Source organism: Andrographis paniculata, unplaced genomic scaffold (assembly GCF_009805555.1).
Source record: "Andrographis paniculata isolate CXL003 unplaced genomic scaffold, ASM980555v1 Contig78END, whole genome shotgun sequence".
Taxonomy (NCBI): Eukaryota; Viridiplantae; Streptophyta; class Magnoliopsida; order Lamiales; family Acanthaceae; genus Andrographis; species Andrographis paniculata.
The window spans coordinates 3,778,665-3,784,137 of NW_026137615.1; the positions used below are offsets into that span (position 1 = coordinate 3,778,665).

Genomic DNA, 5,473 nt, shown 5'->3' on the forward strand with positions numbered 1-5,473 from the left:
TCAAGCCCGATAGGTTCGGCCTGATTTTGCATTGGGCTTGAAAACCCAAACGAAGGCATGGCCCGGTTTCAAATTATACCGGGCCAGCTTAGCCCAACCCAGATTTTTAATATTAGATTTTAAAAATAATATATCATTTTTTATTAAATAATAAATTATATTAATCTAAATTGATATAATTAGGACAAAGTATTTTATTGATAATTAAGAATTTAAACATTAATTAATTATTAATTTTATTATATAGATAATTTATATTAAAAATTATTTTTTCTTAAAATATTTTAATCAACTAGACACTGCTAGGCACGTCATAATTTGCATAGGCCTCAAACCAAGTTTGGTTATTCAACCATACTGGGTTGGCCTGACCTAAAAATAGTTTGGAACTAATTTTTAGACCCAAATCTTTATTTGTTCGTGTCGAATATGGATTTGATAGTAGTAGACTCCACATAAACTTTACTTACAAACTAAATAAACTTTAAAACAAATAAGGATAAAATTTAGAAACAAAATTAATACATCCAAGTCCCGGGACCTAAACATAATTCTATTATTATATGTAAGATGCTAATGTAAATGCAATGCGAAAATATAAAAGAAAAACGACTAACTACTCTATATTTTCGGTCATCCGATCATCCGGCCACTCCCTCTCGTATGCATCTAAAAAGATTTAAAATAGACATTAGTATATATGTATAGGAAACAAAAAAATAATATTAAAATCACTTACCTTGGATTTGAAATTGAGATCAAAGGATCTTTGCGGATCCCCTCGTCTCCACATAAGCTTTACCTACAAATTAAAAACACTTGAAAATAAGTTAGTATAAAATATAGAAACAAAAAAATTAATGCATGCATGTCCCGGGACCGACGTAAAAATAAATCTATTTCTATATACATAATGCTAAATTAAATAAAATGCATAAATGTAAAAGGAAAGGGACGAATTACTCCCTACGGTCGTCCGATCATCCGGCCACTCCCTCGTCTCCACATAAGCTTTACCTACAAATTAAAAACACTTGAAAATAAGTTAGTATAAAATATAGAAACAAAAAAATTAGTGCATGCATGTCCCGGGACCGACGTAAAAATAAATCTATTTCTATATGCAAAATGCTAAATTAAATTAAATGCATAAATGTAAAAGGAAAGGGACGAATTACTCCCTACGGTCGTCCGATCATCCGGCCACTCCCTCGTCTCCCCATAAGCTTTACCTACAAATTAAAAACACTTAAAAATAAGTTAGTATAAAATATAGAAACAAAATTAATGCATGCATGTCCCGGGACGGACATAAAAATAAATTTATTTCTATATGCAAAATGCTAAATTAAGTTAAATGCATAAATGTAAAAGGAAAGGGACGAATTACTCCCTACGGTCGTCCGATCATCCGGCCACTCCCTCGTCTCCACATAAGCTTTACCTACAAATTAAAAACACTTGAAAATAAGTTAGTATAAAATATAGAAACAAAAAAATTAGTGCATGCATGTCCCGGGACGGACGTAAAAATAAATCTATTTCTATATGCAAAATGCTAAATTAAATTAAATGCATAAATGTAAAAGGAAAGGGACGAATTACTCCCTACGGTCGTCCGATCATCCGGCCACTCCCTCGTCTCCCCATAAGCTTTACCTACAAATTAAAAACACTTAAAAATAAGTTAGTATAAAATATAGAAACAAAATTAATGCATGCATGTCCCGGGACGGACGTAAAAATAAATCTATTTCTATATGCAAAATGCTAAATTAAATTACATGCATAAATGTAAAAGGAAAGGGACGAATTACTCCCTACGGTCGTCCGATCATCCGGCCACTCCCTCGTCTCCCCATAAGCTTTACCTACAAATTAAAAACACTTAAAAATAAGTTAGTATAAAATATAGAAACAAAATTAATGCATGCATGTCCCGGGACGGACGTAAAAATAAATCTATTTCTATATGCAAAATGCCTAATTAAATTAAATGCATAAATGTAAAAGGAAAGGGACGAATTACTCCCTACGGTCGTCCGATCATCCGGCCACTCCCTCGTCTCCACATAAGCTTTACCTACAAATTAAAAACACTTGAAAATAAGTTAGTATAAAATATAGAAACAAAAAAATTAGTGCATGCATGTCCCGGGATCGACGTAAAAATAAATCTATTTCTAAATGCATAATGCTAAATTAAATTAAATGCATAAATGTAAAAGGAAAGGGACGAATTACTCCCTACGGTCGTCCGATCATCCGGCCACTCCCTCGTCTCCACATAAGCTTTACCTACAAATTAAAAACACTTGAAAATAAGTTAGTATAAAATATAGAAACAAAAAAATTAGTGCATGCATGTCCCGGGACCGACGTAAAAATAAATCTATTTCTATATGCATAATGCTAAATTAAATTAAATGCATAAATGTAAAAGGAAAGGGACGAATTACTCCCTACGGTCGTCCGATCATCCGGCCACTCCCTCGTCTCCACATAAGCTTTACCTACAAATTAAAAACACTTGAAAATAAGTTAGTATAAAATATAAAAACAAAAAAAAATTAGTGCATGCATGTCCCGGGACCGACGTAAAAATAAATCTATTTCTATATGCAAAATGCTAAATTAAATTAAATGCATAAATGTAAAAGGAAAGGTACGAATTACTCCCTACGGTCGTCCGATCATCCGGCCACTCCCTCGTCTCCACATAAGCTTTACCTACAAATTAAAAACACTTGAAAATAAGTTAGTATAAAATATAGAAACAAAAAAATTAGTGCATGCATGTCCCGGGACCGACGTAAAAATAAATTTATTTCTATATGCATAATGCTAAATTAAATTAAATGCATAAATGTAAAAGGAAAGGGACGAATTACTCCCTACGGTCGTCCGATCATCCGGCCACTCCCTCGTCTCCACATAAGCTTTACCTACAAATTAAAAACACTTGAAAATAAGTTAGTATAAAATATAGAAACAAAAAAATTAGTGCATGCATGTCCCGGGACCGACGTAAAAATAAATCTATTTCTATATGCATAATGCTGAATTAAATTAAATGCATAAATGTAAAAGGAAAGGGACGAATTACTCCCTACGGTCGTCCGATCATCCGGCCACTCCCTCGTCTCCACATAAGCTTTACCTACAAATTAAAAACACTTGAAAATAAGTTAGTATAAAATATAAAAACAAAAAAATTAGTGCATGCATGTCCCGGGACCGACGTAAAAATAAATCTATTTCTATATGCAAAATGCTAAATTAAATTAAATGCATAAATGTAAAAGGAAAGGGACGAATTACTCCCTACGGTCGTCCGATCATCCGGCCACTCCCTCGTCTCCACATAAGCTTTACCTACAAATTAAAAACACTTCAAAATAAGTTAGTATAAAATATAGAAACAAAAAAATTAGTGCATGCATGTCCCGGGACGGACGTAAAAATAAATCTATTTCTATATGCAAAATGCTAAATTAAATTAAATGCATAAATGTAAAAGGAAAGGGACGAATTACTCCCTCGGTCGTCCGATCATCCGGCCACTCCCTCGTCTCCCCATAAGCTTTACCTACAAATTAAAAACACTTAAAAATAAGTTAGGATAAAATATAGAAACAAAATTAATGCATGCATGTCCCGGGACGGACGTAAAAATAAATCTAATGCTATATGCAAAATGCTAAATTAAATTAAATGCATAAATGTAAAAGGAAAGGGACGAATTACTCCCTACGGTCGTCCGATCATCCGGCCACTCCCTCGTCTCCCCATAAGCTTTACCTACAAATTAAAAACACTTGAAAATAAGTTAGTATAAAATATAGAAACAAAAAAATTAGTGCATGCATGTCCCGGGACCGACGTAAAAATAAATCTATTTCTATATGCAAAATGCTAAATTAAATTAAATGCATAAATGTAAAAGGAAAGGGACGAATTACTCCCTACGGTCGTCCGATCATCCGGCCACTCCCTCGTCTCCACATAAGCTTTACCTACAAATTAAAAACACTTGAAAATAAGTTAGTATAAAATATAGAAACAAAAAAATTAGTGCATGCATGTCCCGGGACCGACGTAAAAATAAATCTATTTCTATATGCATAATGCTAAATTAAATTAAATGCATAAATGTAAAAGGAAAGGGACGAATTACTCCCTACGGTCGTCCGATCATCCGGCCACTCCCTCGTCTCCACATAAGCTTTACCTACAAATTAAAAACACTTGAAAATAAGTTAGTATAAAATATAAAAACAAAAAAATTAGTGCATGCATGTCCCGGGACGGACGTAAAAATAAATCTATTTCTATATGCAAAATGCTAAATTAAATTAAATGCATAAATGTAAAAGGAAAGGGACGAATTACTCCCTACGGTCGTCCGATCATCCGGCCACTCCCTCGTCTCCACATAAGCTTTACCTACAAATTAAAAACACTTGAAAATAAGTTAGTATAAAATATAGAAACAAAAAAATTAGTGCATGCATGTCCCGGGACCGACGTAAAAATAAATCTATTTCTATATGCATAATGCTAAATTGAATTGAATGCATAAATGTAAAAGGAAAGGGACGAATTACTCCCTACGGTCGTCCGATCATCCGGCCACTCCCTCGTCTCCACATAAGCTTTACCTACAAATTAAAAACACTTGAAAATAAGTTAGTATAAAATATAAAAACAAAAAAATTAGTGCATGCATGTCCCGGGACTGACGTAAAAATAAATCTATTTCTATATGCAAAATGCTAAATTAAATTAAATGCATAAATGTAAAAGGAAAGGGACGAATTACTCCCTACGGTCGTCCGATCATCCGGCCACTCCCTCGTCTCCCTATAAGCTTTACCTACAAATTAAAAACACTTAAAAATAAGTTAGGATAAAATATAGAAACAAAATTAATGCATGCATGTCCCGGGACGGACGTAAAAATAAATCTATTTCTATATGCAAAATGCTAAATTAAATTAAATGCATAAATGTAAAAGGAAAGGGACGAATTACTCCCTACGGTCGTCCGATCATCCGGCCACTCCCTCGTCTCCCCATAAGCTTTACCTACAAATTAAAAACACTTAAAAATAAGTTAGTATAAAATATAGAAACAAAATTAATGCATGCATGTCCCGGGACGGACGTAAAAATAATTCTATTTCTATATGCAAAATGCTAAATTAAATTAAATGCATAAATGTAAAAGGAAATGGACGAATTACTCCCTACGGTCGTCCGATCATCCGGCCACTCCCTCGTCTCCTACAAAATAAGCACACAACATCATCGATCCAGAATAACTAACAAATCACATGTTTAAGTGAAGAGTCAAATCCAAAAGCATTCATTATTAGGTATATCATAACCAAGAAAAGTTCAAAGATTGGATTCTAAAATTTTCCAAGAAAAGTGCCAAAGTTCCAAGATTGGATTCTAAAATTTTCCAAGA

General features: G+C 33.4%; 1 long non-coding RNA gene across 1 annotated transcript; it reads right to left on the reverse strand.

Annotated features, from left to right (window-relative positions):
* Positions 1-1,161: 1,161 nt before the first annotated feature.
* LOC127239678 (uncharacterized) lies at positions 1,162-3,905 on the reverse strand. The gene is made up of 3 exons (XR_007836197.1): positions 3,802-3,905; positions 1,872-2,083; positions 1,162-1,444 (listed from the first exon to the last, which is right to left on the reverse strand). It is a non-coding gene; the product is annotated as an uncharacterized LOC127239678 (long non-coding RNA).
* Between the last annotated feature and the right edge of the window lie 1,568 nt (positions 3,906-5,473).